This window comes from Lemur catta, chromosome 1 (assembly GCF_020740605.2).
Source record: "Lemur catta isolate mLemCat1 chromosome 1, mLemCat1.pri, whole genome shotgun sequence".
NCBI lineage: Eukaryota > Metazoa > Chordata > Mammalia > Primates > Lemuridae > Lemur > Lemur catta.
This window is the reverse complement of record NC_059128.1, coordinates 202129544-202150578: the sequence shown is the minus strand read 5'-3', so window position 1 is coordinate 202150578 and position 21035 is coordinate 202129544. Positions and strand designations below refer to the sequence as shown.

The following is a 21035-nucleotide window of genomic DNA, read 5'->3' as shown; positions in this document are numbered from 1 at the left end:
CAGGAAAGGAAGGAAACATTTTAAATTAAACCTTTTGACTATCTTTTATATATTTACAATGTAATGATTTGATAGCATTGAGGAAATATTGTTTTTATCTCTTAACTCTACCTTCTGATCTAGGCATACTGTATTTTTATATTTATTCTAGCAAAAAAGTTAGCATTTCTCTGCAAATTCAAATGATGTTGTAATATAATACCCTTATCATTATGACAAATAGATCATATCATACGCTTCTCCTGAAAAAACATACATATAGTGCAACTTCTCAAGAAGTAAACCCTTTGTGAATGTAAATTTCTTTATTATGAAAGACACTTTGATAAAGTTGAATACTATATCTTACCTGCCTAGAGATAAATGCATAATAAAATTGTATTTAAAATAGATTTAAAAATAAATGCTAACCTCAATTTTTTAAAAACTGGAAGCCTTTTGTTCTTGATGACGAATAAGTATCATCCTGTAATACTTTATATCTCCTCACAACTAATCACCCAATTTAGTCTGGACTAGAGATCAAGAACAACAATAATCTCATTCAAATACCATGCAGTTGAATGCCTTAAACTAAACTAAAAATGAATTTTATAAAAAATGGAAAGATCAAGGTTAATAGGTTATGGATGATTTGGGCAAGTTTTTCTCTGCTTATGAGATACACACTAACTTCTAAGGCTCATTTCTCACTAATTATAAAGTTGACTGGCAGAGATGATTGTCTTTTGTGAATCAATGAAAATTCTTTAAATCCACCAGTAATATTAAACCATAGACTGATTAAGACATATAATTTAATCACTCTTAAATGTCTTCCATTAATTTTAAGCTCTGTAGTCATTATCTAGTAAACCACATTGCAGAATTTTTAAAAGACAAAATAGATTCTTTGATGATTCAAAGTACGATTCTGATAAAAATTTCTCTAATCATTCACCATTATTGAAATGAAGTTGATTTAATTGAACCTGTAAAAGAGATTGCATTTTCTAATCATGCCTCATCTGTAGATGCTTGTTATTCAAAGAAAGCCATATGTATTTTCAAGCACCCTTAATTAAAATAATGCATATAGTCTTAGGTGACTTTCTCCCTTGGTGATTATTCTGGAGTGATTCTAGTCTCTCTATTATTTCTTATGCATAGGAAATATTTTCTTTTTAGCATTGAGCAAAGACAAATGAAAATAATTAACACCTACACCAGTAATCTCTTGAGTAATATCTTCATATGTTAGAGGTAAATACCAAAATTCAACATCAGGATGGAATTTTATGAAGGTTCATAGAATTCATAGCAACACCAAGAATAATTCTGGGCTATAATCATTCTCAAACAACAAAAATAACAAATCATGATATAATTTTCCTGATCAACTATATATAGATCAAGCCTTTTTTTAAGAGATTACAACTCTACAAAGTGGGCAATAAAATTATATACTTCAAAAGAATGGTGAGGGTACAGAAGAAAATATATGAATACATCTCATGATTTTTTATATATGTGTTTAAATATATACACACATCTCTCTACATAGATACATACATATAAAAAATAAAATATACATACTCTTGCATACTCTCACCATACTTTTAAAGTATCTATATATGTTTATGTATCTATATATGTATCTGTGTAAATATGTACACCTGAGTACATATTTTTATACATTTTTACATATATGGACATTTATATATAATAGAAACTACTCACTCATCCTGTAAAAATGTTTACAGAGAACATAGTAGTTGCCGGACACTTGTGCTAGGGGCTGAATTACCTTAGAAACAAGTAGATTTAATGCCCCTATTAATTCATGATCACCAATGTCTAACTGGCCTTTTTCTGTCTGACATCCTATTGTCCAAAATGATTATCTAAATACTAAAACCTTGACTATCCTATTCCTTTACCGTACCTTTTAGCTGCTTCACAATAAAAATTTTCAGAGGGAAATATCTCAACTGGTATCTAGCCTACAAGTATATATACAATGCATTCATACTTTCCTACTTCCCTGTTGTTTCAAGGTAAGAAAAGGGTATTGTTTTTAACATAGACCCTCTGTTTCTTTCTTAGATTTCTTCCCCTCCTGCTTTTCCAGTGATCTCTATCATATTTCCTTTTCTTCCTGAATCTTCAAAATCTCTTCCTACTGGCTCTTTTATTTTCTTTTTCTTTTCTTTTTTTAAACAATGTAATGGGTTTATATTTAATATAGTACTCCTTATCATGGGATTTTACTCAATTAATGTAAAGGTTTTTATTTCACATTAAATCTCTTGGAGATTTCAATGTCAATAGAAAGTTGGGTTTTTCTTTACATTAAATCTTTTCTCCATTTCAATATTACATTCACTAAATACATTTTTCGAAATGTTTTTTTCCCCAGACATAAAGTTTCAATTTTAGGCTGCTTATTTGCTATCTAAATATAATATTAACTTTAGAGATAACAAAACAACAACCTACTAAAATATGAAGAAAAGACTCCTCAATGATTCAGGAGACAGAGATTATAACTGAACAGTGGCAATTTCCTAGGATTCTGGGCAAGAGCTTTCTTCTTCCTATTTTAGGTGCTGTGAAAATTCTAAAACTATGAAATATTATTTTTGTAAACTTCAGCCATCTTACTTCTTTTACCCCCTTTCTAACCAACGAATAAAAATTTTAGGCTACATTTTTCAGTGTATTGTTTGTCGTAAAGAAAATATTTTTTCTTACTCTTATATCAATTTGTTCCCACTAAGAGTGTGAAACTTCCTTATTTACTGTTTCTTGGAGAAACTTTCAAACACCAAAGCTCGGTTTAGCCTCAATAGCACAAAAGTTTTTTTTTTTTAATTTCAGCTTATCATCATGGGGGATACAAAAATTCAGGCCACATACACTGCCCATGTCCTGCCCATCCCCCCTGAGTCAGAACTTCAAGCGTGTCCATTCCCCAGATAGTGCGCATTGCACTCATCATATAGTTATACCTCCATCCCCTCTTCCCACCCCCCATCCCCCCGAGTCAGAACATTCAAGCGTGACCATTCCCCAGATGGTGCACAATGCACTCATCATGTAGTTATACACCCATCCCCTCCCCCCACCCCCATCCCCCCGAGTCAGAACATTCAAGCGTGACCATTCCCCAGATGGTGCATAATGCACTTATCATGTAGTTATGCACCCATCCCCTCTCCCCACCCCCCACCTCAGTCCGATACCCAATTGGTGTTATTCCCAAATGTGCATTTAGATGATGATCAGGGAAACCAATTTGCTGGTGAGTACATGTGGTGCTTATTTTTCCATTCTTGGGATACTTCACTTAATAGAATGGGTTCCAACTCTATCCAGGAGAACAAAAGGGACTCCATATCACCGTTATTTCTTATAGCTGAGTAATACTCCATGGTATACATATACCACATTTTACTAATCCATTCATGAATTGATGGGCATTTGGGTTGTTTCCACATCTTTGCAATTGTGAATTGTGCTGTTATAAACATTCGGGTATAGGTGTCTTTTTTATAGAATGACTTTTGTTCTTTTGGGTAGATGCCCAATAATGGGATTGCTGGATCCAATGGTAGGTCTACTTGAATCTGTTTAAGGTATCTCCATAATGCTTTCCATAGGGGTTGCACTAGTTTGCAGTCCCACCAGCAGTGTATGAGTGTTCCTGTCTCTCCGCATCCACGCCAACATGCATTGTTTTGGAACTTTTTGATAAAGGCCATTCTCACTGGAGTTAAGTGATATCTCATTGTGGTTTTGATTTGCATTTCCCTGATGATTAGGGATGCTGAGCATTTTTTCATAGGTTTGTTAGCCATTCTTATATCTTTTTTTGAAAAATTTCTATTCATGTCGTTTGCCCACTTTTTGATAGGGTTGTTTGATTTTTTCTTACTGACTTTCCTGAGTTCTAAATAGATTCTTCTTATCAGTCCTTTATCTGAAACACTGAGGAAGGAAATTGCAGAGCATGTAAATAGGTGGAAAACCATACCATGCTCATGGATCGGAAGAATCAACATTGTTAAAATGTCTATACTACCCAAAGTGATCTACAGATTCAATACAATCCCTATTAAACTACAAACATCATTTTTCACAGATATAGAAAAAATAACTATACAGTTTGTATGGAATCAGAGAAGACCCCGTATAGCAAAAGCAATTTTAAGCAATAAAAACAAAATGGGAGGTATTAATTTGCCAGACTTCAAACTATACTACAAGACTGTGATTCTTAAAACTGCTTGGTATTGGCACAAGTGCAGGGACACAGCCCAGTGGAACAGAACAGAAAATCCAAATATAAAACCATCCTCATATAGCCATCTAATCTTTGACAAAGCAAACAAAAACATACTGTGGGGACAAGAATCCTTATTCAATAAATGGTGCTGGGAAAATTGGATAGCCACATGTAGAAGATTGAAACAGAACCCACAGCTTTCACCTCTCACAAAAATCAATTCACAATGGATAACAGACTTAAACCTTAGGTGTGAAACGATTAGAATTCTAGAAGAGAATGTAGGAAATACTCTTTCAGACATTGGCCTAGGTAAACAATTTATGAAGAAGACCCCTAAGGCAATCACAGCAACAACAAAAATAAATGAATGAGACCTGATTAAATTAAAAAGCTTCTGCACAGCCAAAGAAACAGTCACGAGAATAAACAGACAATCTACAGAATGGTAAAAAATCTTCTCATACTACAAATAGCAAAAACGTTTTTAGAGGAAGCTCACTAGGAGCTCAGGGTTGCATAGACACTTCACTTCAGGAGACCTTTCATAGTCACATTTGTCTCTTTCTTTTTCGTGCATACACCCCAAGCAAGCCAAATGCTGAGAACCACACCTCACAGGAGAGCGATTGCATCTCCAGCTTCTACTGCTTCAATAACTGGCAGCATTGAAAGCAGTGAAATGAAAACTATGCAATTGTGTTGAAACTGAGGACACAATGTTGGAATCTTGAGGGCTGAAGTTTCCAGGGAAATGGTGTATATATAATTCTATCTGACTTGAAATTTTCCCTTCTCAGAGCTCTGAGGTTCCATGTGACAATGCCTTCCAGGAACCAGCCACTACAGGAATCTCTACTGGCTATTTTCTGTCACTACTGGAACATATTCAGGTCTCTTTCACTAACAAAAAAAAATACAGGAAAATAAGTAATAATTCCTTTGTCCCTTCCCTATTCCCTGTGGGCCTAAATTCTTGAAAGAGCTCTTAGACTCACAGTCTTGATTTCCTCACATCACACTTACTCTTGTACCCACTGCATCAGACTTCCAACCTCAAACTGACACCATTTTGGTCAAGATCATGATTAACTCAGTTTTGCTAAACCAATTAGCCCCTTATGGAGCCTTTTGGTACAATATACCGTTGTGAAACCGTTCATCCTTGGCTTCTGTAACTGTCAGCTCTAGACTTACCTTCTACTTCTTAGCTGCTCTTTCCTAGTTTCTTTTGCTGAGGTATTATCTTCACATCTCTGAAATGCTAACACTTCTCAAGACAGCTTCACTAGGTAATTCCATCCACTACCACAGTTTCAAATATCATATACAAACAGAATGATTGTCAAGGCTATTATCTACAGTCCAATACTCTTTCTTTAGGTTCAGATGAATATATACAACTGGTGAACATGTCCACTGGGGCTGAAGGCTTCATAGACACTTCCAACTTAATATGCCAAGAATTAAACTTAATGGTTTTACTCTCTATACTTTGTTTTTATGAAGATCTCTATTTGCTAAGTTTCTCCATTCACCTTACTAGAATACTTTGTAATGACCTCACCTCCTGCTCTGGAGTATTCTGGAAATACCATTTATGAATACAGGTTTATGGTAAGTAAAGAATATAACATACAAATTGTTAGTCCATCTACATATACACACACACAACATGGTATATTTACCTTTGGAAATCATTTAAATTAAAGGCAGAATAATCATTAGCTAAAAATATTCTGAAATTGAACTATACCAATGAGTAATATATACTTCTGAGGAAAATTGTTTGTGGTATTAACCATTTTCAAGGTCAGAGTATAGAAAAAGGAGGTAGGATGGTGCCCTGTAGAACTGATAGAGATCTTGATATCTTGATAAAAATAACCTTGGATGAAGAGTGTCACCCCAAGAACCCAACCAACTGACCATCAATGATATACTCAATTACTATAATATATAAAGTTCCAGGTACATCATTTTAAACTAGAGAATCTTCTACCTGTAAGAAAATGTCTATTATGGGAAGTTTGAGTGAAGCAGGATACATGACTAATTTTCCTTTGATATCTGTTTGTATCAGTGATTTCTGTACTTAATCTGTAGCTCCAGTCATATATTCCTTCTCTTCCATTTTTTTCTTTATTCTCTAGGTATAAAATCTAGAAGACAGCTGAAAGAATAGTAAAACTGTTTTAGGGGAAATGTGCTAAGGAAGAGCTATAAGGAATTTTAGTCAGAGTTTTTAATCAACACACACCAAATATGTTTCTCTTGCTGTTTTTTTTCTCATTTCAGTTCATGTTACCACCATCCAAACAGCTGTTAAAAGCAAACACCTGGAAATAATCTTTTGCTCTACATTGTCCATCATTTTTACACAAGGGCAGAGATTTTGGTCTGTTTTGTTGATTATTATATCCCCAGAACAGTGGATGGCTAAGTAGACATACCATAAATATTTTTAAATGAATCCAATAACTTAATATCTTTAATCTATTTCTCTTTATTTCTTCTGCCACAACTGTAATCAGAGCCACTATCATTATTCATCAGTATCATAGCATCTACTTTTGAAATGGTCTCCCTGGACTATACTTGTCACTCTCTAATCCATTCTTTATATTGCAGTAGAATGACCTTTTCAAAATGCAAGTCTAATAATAGGTCCTCATTGCTCAAAACTCTTCAGGAGGTTTTCTTTGTTCTTAAGAACATGTCTAGACTTAACATGTCTTTGTATGTCATCTTACTTCTCTAGCATTATCCCTGGAATTCTGTTTTATTTATGTCTTGAATTCTATGTCTTAGTACTATGAACTTCTTTGGCTTTCTTAATTGGACAACTATTTCTCACCTCTGTAATTTACCAATTACAGCAATTATAGTATTGCTTTTGCTTTAAATACTTTTTTACCACCTTTTCACAGCAGCAAATTGTCTCACAGCTCCATATGACACCATTGTTTTCCAAGAGGCTTTTCTTGAATCTGGGATACGCACTTGTGCTGTATTCTCCCTTAGGCCTCATTTATTTTTCCCATCAAAACTTCTATCACATTTATTATAACTTCTTATTTACTAAATATCTTAACAAACTTGATCATAAGATTCATGTGGCAGGGTCAAGATTTGCCTTGTACACATTTCCTGAATGTTAGTACTTGAGGGAAGAATCTGCAATTAGGAAGAACTTAATAGTAATTGAACAAATGAATTATTTAATTTAATTTCCATAATATCTCTATAAATATATTTCTTCCCAGTGGACATATAAAGCAACTGAGACTCAGAGAGGTCAAGAAAAAGTCAAAGTTTTGCAGTCACTTACTATGTGATATTCAAGTCAGTTTAATGTCCTTGTATTCAGTTTCATCACATATGCAACAGGGATGATAAATATTACCTTGAAATAGATGACAGTTAGTGATGAAAAAGGTAAATGTCTAGAACAGAGGTTGGAAAATTATGGCCCACAGGTATATCTAGTCCACTTCTTGTTTTTGTAAGGCCTATGAGTTAAGAATGGGTTTAAAGTTTCTAAATAGTTAAAAAAAATTCAAAAAAGATACATGTGGTTTTTATTTTTGAAAATTTGCTGAGACTCATTTAATGGCCTAACATAAGACCTATCTTGGAGTATGTTCCATGTACTAATGAGAAGAATGTATCTTCTGCAGTTTGGGGGTAGAATGTTCTGTAAATGTCTGTTAGGCCCATTTGTTCTAGAGTCCCTTTTAAATCTAGTGTTTCTTTGTTGATTTTCTGCTTCAATGATCTGTCAGTGGATGTTGAAGTTCCCAACTATTATCTCCTATTTATTTCTTTTCCTAGGTCTAGTAGTATTTGTTTTATGAATCTTGGATCTCCTGTATTATGGGCATTTATGTTTAGGATTGTTATATACCATGTATCTTCTCAGACCACAGTGGAATAAAATTGGAAATCAATTCGAAGAGGACATCCCAAAACTACACAGATAACATGGAAATTAAACAACCTGCTGCCAAATGATCCTTGGGTCACTGACAAAATTAAGAAGGAAATAAAAAATTTTCTGAATTGAAGGACAGTGGCAACATAAGCTATCAAATCTCTGGTAATATAGTAAAATCAGTGCTAAAAGGGAAGTTCATAGCATGCCTACACAGCATACCTACATTAAGAAGACAGAAAGATCGTAAATTAACAACCTAAAGTCACACCTCAAGGAACTAGAGTAAAAAGGAACCAAACCCATAGCTACCAGAAGAAAAGAAATAACAAAGATCAGAGCAGAACTAAATTTAATTGAAATAAAAAACACAATACAAAGGATCAACAAAACAATAAGTTGGTTCTTTGAAAAGATAAACAGTATCAATAGACCACTGCCTGGACTAATCAAGAAGAGAGAGGATTCAAATAAGCTCAATCTGAAATGAAAAAGAAGACATTACAACTGATACCACAGAAATAAAAAAGATCATGTAAGACTAATATAAACACCTCTGTGCACACAAACTATAAAATCTAGAGGAAATGGACACATTTTTGGAAACACACTACCTCCCAAACTTATATCAAGAAGAAACAGAAATTCTGAACAGACCAATAACGAGTAAAAGCTAAACAATAGGTATATATGGTCACATAAAGTGGTGTAATGGACATTGGAAACTAAGAAGGTGGGAGAGTGGCAGGACAGTGACAAATCAATAAAATGTACACTGTTTGGGTGACAGGTACACTAAAAGCCCTGACTTCACCACCATGCAATTCACCCATGTAACAAAAAATACTTGTACCCCTAAGTCTACTGAAATTAAAAAAAAATTTCATTACATGTGAAAATTATGTGAAATCTAAATTTCATGGTTCACAAATAAAGTCTTATTGGAACACAGCCATGTTCATTCACTGATGTATTATTGTCTGATTGCTTTTGTGTCAGCAGAGTTGAGTAGTTGCTGCAGATAGCATGTGGCCCACAAAGCCAAAATAGTTACCATCTGGCCCAGGTCTAGAACAATGCCTTTAGGCATTCAATAAGTTATAATTTTTACTACTGTTTCTAATTATAAAAATTATCACTGATGACATCCCAATCTAGGCGACCTATAGCTCATTTACCAGTAAAATTTCTGGCCAATAAGGAGCTATAATAACAACTTTGTTCTTGTTCCAAGTAACACATTACATACATATAATCAAGTAATTTAACTGTTTTGCCTTCAGCAAGATAAATCATTTATAATATAAATACATAGAATTGCATATCATCATTATTACGAGTGCCCTGGAGATGGGACTAAATTTTCTTTTCTTTTTCTTTTTTAGCTTATTTCACTTTCCACCTTTGTACAATACGGCTACTCAAAAGAATCCATAAATATTGATTGCTCAAAGATATTCCTCTAAGATCAGGATCTTCAAGAAAGGTAGCTAAACACTGAAAAGCTAACTTGAGTATCCAAAATTTGTGAAGATGGCTAGAAAGACAGATATTGAAACCCTCTTCTCTTGATGGTGAGCAGTCTCTCAAAAACTAATGTTTTCCAACCCAGGAGCTTGAATTAATTGCCCTCCCCTGCTGAAGTATCCATGTGTTCTAGAGTTCAGCTTGATCAGTAATTGTAATTTTGAATGTTTAGCTATTTGGGATTCTGAGACACAATGCGACCACATGGGACACTGATCCTTTGGTAAATACTGTAGTTCCCCCTAATCTGTAGTTTTGCTTTCCATGGTTTCGGTTACCCATGGTCAACCACAGTCTGAAAATTGTTGAGTACAGTACAATAAGATATTTTAAAAGGAAAGAGAGACCATGTTCACATAAATTTTATTACTGTATATTGTTATAATTTCTCTATTTTATTATTAGTTATTGTTGTTAATATCTTACTATGTCTAATTTATAAATTAGACTTTATCATATTTATGTATATATAGGAAAAACAAAATATATTTAAAGTTAGGTACTATCCATGGTTTCAGGCATCCACTGGGGGTCTTGGAACATATCTCCATGGATAAAGGAGATTACTATATGGAGCAGTAGGTTTTGGGTACAATAATTTGAGCAGGTAAATGAAGCCCTTGAGAACCAGATATTTGATATCCCCCCTCTTATGTAGTGTATCTCTTTCAGTTTACTCATTGTTTCCTCTTCATACTGCCTCATGGCCTATTTTGTCATCCATATAGTCCAATGATCTCATCATTCTCTGCAAATTTGGTTTCCAAAAGCTATTTAAAATGCCATGTTATTTATATGAGTAAATTGAAAATGTATTTTTATTTTCTTTGTCAATGTATATCCTTTCTTAAAGACATTATCCTAAAATCTTTCCTTCATCAATGTTTTAGTTTACTGATTGGCCTTGTTTTGAGCCTAATGAACACACTCATGAGGATGACAGTTGGATAAGGTGATGAGATGATTTTGGTCTGGGTCAAGCAAACCAAGATTCTAATGGTAAGCTTGCTACTTAACTGGCTGCATGCCTGTGGACAAATTAATTGGGTAAGATATTTATATCTGAACATCATAGTCCTCATCCTTAAAAGTGCATAATAATATCTAACTCACAAAACTGTTGGAGCATTCAAATAATATAACATATAAAACAGTATAAAATCTGTGGCTGACAATATACACCCAATCAGTATTAAAGGTTTTTTTTGTTTTTGTTCTTTGTTTGTTTGTTTGTTTGTTTTCCTTTCTTCCCTTTCTCCTCACCTCCAATTGCCTTAGGGTGGGAAAAGCACTGGGATACACTCAGGAAAACACCTCTTTATTAGTAAATGGAATATTGACTCACCTGTAAAAAGAACTCTGCCTAAAAGATTACTTCAGTGTATGTTGCACTACAGGCAATGTCTTGTAAAATGAGGGATTCCATATTTCCATTAAGGAAATCATAACTAGACATATACTGCAACAGAAAGTGTGCAAGATAGGATTTGGGAGAAGATCTGGCTTTGAATTTGGGTTCTGCTGTTTATTTCCTATGTCATTTATACTGAGTGGGCCTCATTTTCCTCTTCTGCAAAATGAGGATAAAATCAGCCTTAACTGCTGGCAGGTTGATGTGAACTGCTGCCATGACCCCATTTCCTTTCTCCTTTCCAGCATCTTTCCTATTCCTCCTTCTCTCCAGCCATGCCAGACACAGTTCCCCACTAGTGTGGTTTCTGATCCAATGTCTCTGAAAATGTTATTAATATTTCCTCCATTTGGGATATCTTTGCATAGAAAGCTCTGATTCATTTTCCTTACATGGGGGCAAATATTCCTCATCTGGAAGATGGTTTTAGCACAAATTTCCTGAGTTTAGAGTTGCTCTTCCTTTTTTTGTTCCTGTAGTCATTTGTGCTCAATGCCTTCACATGTTTCATCATTAGTTAAATGAAATTATTAGTTCCTCACAGACCCCAGACTTCAAGGACAGATTCTACTGCTCATTCAACTTGGATACTTTGATATCTACGTAAATTTTTATACTCAAATTGCTGTCCAAGTAAGACAGGTGGAAATGTGAACATGGTTGGTAATCTTAAAAGTCATCAAAATATCAAATTTTAAAGATTTGGAGTAACAAAAGTATAGATCAATGCAGAGCATGTGGCTGTATGAGGAAAGGTTCTGGATTGAGAGTGTGTAGTGAGGACATAGCTGGGATTTAGATGAAGAAAAGAGGCAGGACCAAGTAAAGGAACACAGAGGGTAAAGCAAAAAAAACCAAACTTTATTTAGCTGCCTGGTTTATAATTTTATTGTGTTGGCAAAAGACTATCTGTCAAAGAATTTATAATGAGTTCATTTTTATGTACAAAGATAAGTTAAATAGCCCTAAGAAAAGGGATTTGGTCAGAAGTACTATTGTAAGTATGGCCTTGAAGTAACTGTTACTGGAATTCATAGAATAGGAATGAACTTTACAGATTATATCTCCCAGGGCCTTTCAAATATTTATACCTAATGACGGAAGACAGGAAACTTCTTTTCCCACAGCCCTACTTTCTAGCATAATAGCTAATATTTATGTAGTCTTTAGTGTATTATAAGCACGATACTAAGCTTTTTACATATATTAACTATTTTAATCCTCAAATTATATTGTAGAAGAGACCAAAGGAATTCTAGAAAGTCTTAGAGAGAAGGCATTTGGACAAAGAATAGAATAAAGGCAGTTTTTCTTCATAGAAGAAAATTATTTTTTCTCTAAGCCAAGAATCCAAACCCATTTAGTTTTATGTCTTCAGTGATAACAAGATCATAATCTCATTTGCTCCTGGAATCAATTAAGTTTTTAGATCAACTCATATCATAATAGTCAATATGAATAGATACATTTTGAGAAAACTACTATAAAAATAAAAATATATTCATCATGTCAGAGAGATAAAAAGAAAAAGGGAAAATTTATGTAGGTTGGTTTATTTGGTTCAAAGTTAACAACGTAGGTTAAATAATAAGGAAAAGAAGGTACTTAAAGAAAACATTAATTGTAGTACATGTATTGAGGACAGTCCGGTTTCTCCTCAGACAAGTAAAATATGCCAACTCTGTCAGACTTACAGCACCTCAGGGAATCTCTAGACAGTTTGATGGACCTCCTGAAGTATTTTATAATTACTCTGCTTGTTCCCAATGTTTAATAATTCACTTGCAAAAGAAATTTCTCTCTACTTAAAAGAAAAATTTGTTCATGATTTGGGAAAAGAAGAGTCCAAGAATGCTTTATATTTAGGGTTATTTACAAGAGAAATGCTGTGAGTGCTAGTGCAATTTGATTAAGTGTTATTCTAACCCTAGATTAGATCTCCAGGGGAATGTTTTTCTAAGCTTTCAGAGGACATGTGAATGCTGGGACTACATTTAATTAAAATAATTTATATAGCAGGTAAAACATAGTAAAGCTATTTTGTAGCACATTGGTGGAATTCCCATTCTCTGCTAGTTAAGAGAAACATCTCAGTCCACTTCTATTTTCTTTTCTTTTCTTTAAGTGTATTTCTTTTTTTTTTCTTTCTTTATTTCTATATTTATTTTTTGTATTTTTACAGGGGTACAAATGTTTAGGTTACATATATTAAATTGCCTTTGCCCCACCCAGGTCAGAGCTTTAAGACCGTCCATTCCTTAGACAGTGTACACTGCACCCATTAGGTATGAATATACCCATCGCCTCCTCCACCCTCCCACCTGCCTGACACCCGATGAATGTTACTACTATAATTGCTGATCAGTTAATACCAATTTGATGGTGAGTACATGTGGTACTTGTTTTTCCATTCTTGTGATACTTCACTTAGTACAATGGGCTCCAGCTCTATACAGGATAATACAAGAGGTGCTAGATCACCACTGTTTTTTGTGGCTGAGTAGAACTCCCTGGTATACATATACCACATTTTATTAATTCTCTCATGGATTGATGGGCACTTGTGTTTTTCCACATCTTTGCAATTGTGAATTGTGCTGCTATAAACACTCAAGTGCAGATGTCTCTTTTATATTAAAGGAAAAAAGTGTATTTCTTTTCAGATTTAAATATATGATCTAAGGATCTACTCTGCTGACCCATACACTAGTTTCTTCCAGAGGCTTTTCTGCTGATAATTTAATTTGCTTAGCAGGTGAAGGACGTTTTGGTGTTTAAGTACCTTAAATACAGATGAAGATGTTGCTTTTCTTTTCTTAGTTTCATTCCTAGAAAAGCTTTGTTCTTAGGAGCTTTGAGTTCTAAAGTTAGGAACATTTTGATGATTTTCATCAGGATCTTGCATGGGTTGGAGAACAAATTTTATTACGTGTCTTAATAATAGACTATAACTTATATGCAACGGTTGCGTTTATTGGACATTTTTAATATAGTACTATTTTTCCTTTTATTCAATATGCTTTGTTATTCTGTAACTTTGTGGGCAATGATTCTGTTTTAGGTTTTTTTTTTCCTGCGTTCCATAAAGCCTGGTAAGTCTTCCATAGTAAGTTCTTTGAAAAGATGTTTCGACTGAGTGACTTGGTAAAGAAAGTAAAATCAACATTTTTAAGGGAAGCTGCTTCGAAGGAGACCCTAGTATTAATCCCATCTTCTGGATTCATCAGTGAGAATTTCTTTTAAAGCTATATGGACAGATTGCCATTTTTGAATGACAGCGCCCTTAGTGCTTTGTGACGTGCAAAGAGAGAACACCAAAACTTTGGCTCTAGATCTCTGTAAACTACTGTTAGAACAGAATTACGAGATTAGCTTTGTATTTCTTTTCTTTAGTGCCATTTTATAAGGCCATTTGTTATCTCATTAAATGTTAGAACTAGCATTGTTGGCATAGCCGTAATTTATTTTCTCAAGAAAAAGAACCTCAGAGGAAACTGTAAATAGATATTGGAGATAGGGAGGTCTGGTAAATTTAGACGAATATATTAGCTCTCATGGTAGCCAAAGTTCATTATTCAGGAAATTGAAATTTAGATAAATTAGTGTGGTATTCATCTAGTTTCTAAAAATAGAAGCACATAATAAAATTGAAGAACATGCAATTCAAAACAAAAAGACAGAAAAATTGATGTGGTGTTAAATATTACCTAAATGGAAAGCGTAATTCAATTATAATAATGCCATCATGTTAAATACATTTTCAGAAATATGAAACACAAATGGAGATATTACTTACAAGAAAAATTGGGCTTAAGAAATAGTTTTTTTTTCTTTTTTAAAGCAAGCAGGCATGATATTAATATCGTTGTTACTTATACAGTTCACTGGTATTGGCTTCTGCTGCTGTTTCATTCTGCTTGATACATCTAACATGGTAAAATCATAGCCAACTAGCCAGTTGGTGCAGTTTTTCCTCCTAAGCCCACAAGTGCAATTTTACAATAGAAAGCGTGATAGTTCTGGGTAAATACATGTGTGAAATCAGCTGCTGATTACATGCACACATAGGCACATCAGAGTCATGAGTCTGTAGTGAGAGACTGAATACAAAAATAGACAATGGCCAGATCCTGTATAAAAGTAGAAGTCTGACCCACAATCTGCAACAACCAATCCAAGAAGCCAAACCAAAACTTCTGTGGTTTGGCTGAAAAAACAGTTATTGATCAAGACTGAAAACAGCCAGTCTTAATAACTGACAGCTTCTCCAATTTTCACCCTGATTTCCAACATAGGACCAACTAGAAAAAATCAAATATGCTCCCCTAACCTAGATAGGGTGCCTCACTTTTCGTTAGCCTGCCTCCAACGTCCCCCAGCCTACAGCCTCCAATCAGGGCAGACCTGAAACCTTCTCTTTTTTCCCTACAAAACTATTCCACTCCTCTACCTGCCTTTGAGTTTCTGCCAAATGCAAGTGATGGTGGGTGGCTCCCTAGCTATATCAAGCTCTAAATAAATAGCCTTTGCTTGTTCTAATTTGGGTGCTCTTTATTTATTTCCACAGTAGTAAGCTTTCATCACCAGTATTCCTGAGCACGAAGCACCCTAAAAGTCTAATGACAGCTCTTCTGTGATGCTCCCTTTGGCCTTTCCCTTGCCAAGTCAAACAGTATTGCTTGTTAGACCCATACAGCAAACACCACAATTTAAGACTCAGAAAACTCCACTGCTTTTACACACTTTTTCCAAGGTAAACATGCATTTCACATAAAAATAAAAGAATATTAATAAACCATAATGGAGTTACATATAAAAATATAAACCAGGGTAAGTTTAGAAAAAAATAATAAAAAGCAGACATTCCATCATTTATAATAACTTCCTCATCTAGGAAGTCAGGAGAATTGAGAGATTTTTAAGGTTGCTCTAAAAACCAATAATGCTATACATTCTCTTCAGCTTTTCATACAGCCTTCTGTAAGGAACTTTAGATAGTAAAAGTTCTAACTTTAAAAATGTTATATATATTGCAAATCATATAGCCATTGAAAAGAGCAACAAGATCTTTGACACTTATTATCAGACCCTTCCATGAGTTTCAGAATAGCCAGTTACCTTTGTTAGAACAGCTTTGGTAACTCTCTTCCTAAGGAATACCTCTGTTTTTTAATTAAATTTGCTGTAGTAGTGTTTTTCTCTCAACATACAAGATTTTATGATCTCATATTTGATTCAAGAAAAAGAAGTTTCCTGAGCTTTTCCTGAACTCATTATCCTATTGGCCTGATGACAATGTTGCTCCTTGTCAATTTGTTCTAATCAGCTGCCTCAGTTGAAGCTGGAAGAAAACTTGGCACTTAGCGTTTTTCAAAAGCCAAACTTATTTTTACATACAAAGATAAGTTTGCATAAACATAATCTAATACATAATATTTATAATCAAATGAGAGTTTCACACATACTTTCACTTCTGCTGTCAAATGAGCACTGTAGCACACAGTTGATTGCAAATATAAGGGAAGTAAATCCTTCTGGATGCAGAAAATTAATATGACAAACTTTATCTTTAAAAGCAAAACTCAAAAATACAACTTGGAAATCATAAAAGTTTATTATCTCTGGTATTCTAACTGGACTATAGAAAATGCCCTTAGACATTCTGCCAAGTCTTTGAATCTCCTGTCCCCTGACATTACAAGTAAAACATTGTTTAAAATGTCTTGAAAGTAAGTACTAAAGGATTTGGCATTTATCAATTATTTAAAAGGACCTATTACAATAATGACTATGCTGAGAAAAAAATCCTATGATATGTATTATAGCATATAAAAATATCTTTCTAATTGTCAGTTAATAAATAACACTGATTTTTTGTGTGTGCATTCTATCATAACCCTGTTCTTAATTTGTCACATTTCATAAAGGGTATACACAGTGGGTGTTTAATAAATACTTGCTGAATAGAATTTATTGTGATAGACCAAGGTTTAGAAGTGTTAGTCTCATGTCAGATAACTGCAGTAGAATTGAATTTCTAGCCTATCACGGAACATGAAAGGTAGAGGGTGAGTGGGATAGGAACACCTCATGGAATCTCAGAGGGGGTTCCAGACATGTTCTAGAATTAATGTCCTACATTGCTCCTGGAGAAAGATCAAGGTAAGAACTAGTGAATGTTTCATGTATGTTAGCAAACTTAAGACAGAGGATTACTCCTGAAAATAATGTACTTTATTTTTAAGCCCTTCCTGCCTGTCATCTATATGGATAATATTAATAATAAAAAAGACTCAATTTAAAACAATTATGTATGTAGTGCTTTATGTTAACAATTATTGTCCTCAATATGGTTTTGGTAGATCCTTTATTTTCCTGAACTTGTAAGATAACAGATTCAAATCAGATATTTCCACCAAAAATTGTCACAGCTGGAACCTGTACACTTTGCCACAACTTTCCTTTGTTTATATAACCTACTTTTAATCACATAGTTTAAAAATATCATTATTTTAAAAAATTAAAAATTTAAGAAAAAATATACTTTGGGAGAATCTTTTGGGAATGCTTTTCTGTAAGACAGTGTTGGGGTCCAGAACCAGATGGTTTTGAATCTAACAATTCAAAATTTGAGCCTCATGTGTTGTCATATATTTTTGAACTCATGCCAGATAATTTTATATGCATTTAGTACTCTTCTTAGAGTTTGAATTTCTTCCTTGCTGCAGGATTTTAAGTGTGTATATGAAATAATATTCAAATCAATGGAATTTTAGTGTTTTATGGTCTTTGAGATCAAATATTATTTGACTGAATTTTCTGTTCTAAGATTAGAATCATATTCATGTGGCTAAATGGTTACAATGTCTATATCTTAAATAACTGGAACCTGTGGTACATGACACAAAGACTTCAAAATTCCATGTGCTTTACTGGATTTGTCTACCCTTAATATATAATATCAGAAAAATGGGCTGCATTTAACTCCTAAAGGATCTAGCAATCTTCCTCCTCTTTGCAGATCCCAAGTCATTAAAATTAAAATCAATCTTCCTGCACTTTATTTTACATAGGTGTTTGTGTGTGTGTGTGTGTGTGTGTGTGTGTGCATGCACACGCGCACGCAGTTCTGCTTGGTTTTATTGTCTTATTTATCAGTGAGAATTTCCTGTTGTTTTTTAATTCAGTTGAGAACTTGGCTTTCAGACAATTATGACTTACGGAATTGTGAAATTAGAATTGTGGCCAGGTTAGCAGGTTAGCTTTGGGTCAAATCTTACTTTGAATTCCAAAGTTATCCTACTACTCTAACTCAATTACTACATCTCAAAAAAAAAAAAAAAAAAACCACAAAGAAAAAATATAACAATATACTCTCACAGGTAGTTTTTTGTGTGCAACTTTAGCACTAGCACACTGTAAGTAGTCATTCAGCAGAAAGGGGCCAGTAAGCCCTACCCATAAAACACAAATTGTGTGAAAATAGCATTCTCTGTATTCTCCCTTAAGGCATGGGATGAATCAAATCTATTAGCATTCTACTGCCCCTACATTCTAGCTGGAGAAGTTCACGAGGGCAGGCAAAGTTACGAGCTACTGAGACCTAGTTTAAACCTCACCATAAGATCTAAATTCTGAGGCTTTCCTGGATGCTATTGGCTTCAAATTGACTGACATATCCAAAATGCTACTAGACAGGTTAAAATTGATTGGTGAAGGCTACAGTTTAAATGTCCCCTCTAAACTCATGTTGAAATTTAAATGCCATTACAATAGTATTAAGAGGTAGGGGAGGAGAGACAAGATGGCTAACCAGAGACATCAGCTGCCAGATCATCTCAGAAAGAAGGAAAAGTTGTAGATGAAAAAGGGGGGAAAAACATAGATTGGGTATAATTCCAAGGGATAAGTGCCAGAACCTACCAGAGAGTCCATGGGAAGAAATTGCAGAGCAGAACAAGAAGGAGCAAGATAACAGCAGTGATCAACCTGCAAGAGTCTTGAAGGCTGGCGAAAAGGGTAGGTCGGGGGTTGTTTCTCCCTTCCTCACATCTCTGGCAGTCAACAGGCTCCCAAGCTGCTGGAGAGCCTTTTTACTCTCATGAGCCCAAAAGTGGCTGCCACCAGTGGACTGGTACCTTCTTGAGAACAAAGCACCAGGCTGTCAGCCCCATTACGGTCACTTCCCATAGCCACAGACCTGAATCCACATGGCAGGTGCCATATTGCTTCTCCACTCACTGTGTGCCTTTGTCCTCCCTGGTGAGCTTCAGCCTCTCTGTTTACATCTTGCTCATTCTCACACAAACATTTCCCAACTCCAGCTCAGACTGTGGGAACCACAGGGTTCCGGGGGGATCTGTGTGACCCCAGAGCCTGGACATTCCAGGCAGGCTGCCTTTCAGAGAGAGGGACAGAGATGATCAGAGTGCTAGCTGTCCTCCATTCAGACTCTTTTCCTCCCCTTCCCCTCCCGCACCTGCACTGCTGAGGAGATTACTGAGCCAGGACTTTCAGGAGCAGAGCAGCTGCTTCCTCTCTATTGATCCATACACCACACCGAAGCTTCCACAGAGTGTCAGGCTCAAATCTTTCCTCTCAAAAACCTACAGCAAACTAAGGGATACTTGTACTGTGAACTAACTCCCTGCTCACTGGCCCTCCTGGTGCTGCTTTCCTGGCTCCTCCGTCACAGGAGGGCACACCCCAAAGCAGAGGGACATCAAACCTGCTTGACCACCCTATAGGCAACTCAGGACCAGCACCCTTCTGTGCTTCTGCACAGATAAGGAAATAATCAGAAGAGAAAATACATAACCTACAAAATGGGAGAAAATATTGGCACACTATATATCCAATAAAGGGTGAATAACTAGAATCTACAAAGAACACAAGCAAATCAACAAGAAAAAAACAAACAACCCCATGAAAGAGTTGGCAAAAGACAAGAACAGAAGCTTTTCAAAAAAGATAGACATATGGTCAATAAACACATGAAAGAAATCCTCAGCATCACTAATCACCAGAGAAATACAAATTAAAACCACAAGGAGATATCACCTTACCCCTGTCAGAATGGCTTTTATTAAGTAGTCCATAAACAATAGATGCTGGCATGGATGCAGAGAGAAACACTTATACACTTTTGGTGGGACTGAAAATTGGTAAAATCTCTATGGAAAACAGTATAGAAATTCCTCAAAGAACTAAAAGGAGACCTACCATTCGATCTAACAATCCCACTACTGGGTATCTACCCACAAAGGAAAAGAAGTCATTTTATCAAAAGGACACCTGCACTTGAATGTTTATTGTAGCACAATTCACAATTGTAAAGATGTGGAATCAACCCCAGTGCCCATTGATTCATGAGTAGATTAACAAAATGTGGTGTGTGTGTGTGTGTGTGTGTGTATACACATATGTATATCATGACATACTATTCAGCCATATAAAAGGATGAATTAATGCCTTTTGCAACAATTTGGATAGAACTGGAGACCATCATCTTAAGTGAAGTATCTACAGAATGAAAAACAAATACCACATGTACTTGGTATTAAATTGGAACTAACCTATGAACACACATGTGCACAGAGGGAAGTAAAACTCAGTGGAAATCAAGCAGGGAGAGGGGATGGGCAAAACCTTACTTAACAGGAACAATGAAAATTATTTGGATGATGGGCACACTTACTGCCACAACTCAAGCATTATAAAAGTGATCCATGTAACCAAAAACATTTGTACTCTCTTAATATTTTGAAATAAAAAAACCAGAGATAGTGTCTTTAAGAGGTTATTATGTCATGAAAGCTTCACCCTTATGAGTAAATTAATGCCATTATTGTGGGAGTGGGTTAGTTATCTTGCAAATGGTCACCTGCTAAAAGGAT

At 35.0% G+C, this 21035-nt stretch overlaps 1 protein-coding gene and 1 pseudogene across 4 annotated transcripts in view; both read right to left on the bottom strand.

Annotated features, from left to right (window-relative positions):
• Positions 1-21035, bottom strand: part of NAALADL2 (N-acetylated alpha-linked acidic dipeptidase like 2) — an 887154-nt gene that overhangs the window by 76403 nt on the left and 789716 nt on the right. The window lies entirely within an intron of this gene.
• LOC123643234 lies at positions 4819-11358 on the bottom strand (annotated as a pseudogene).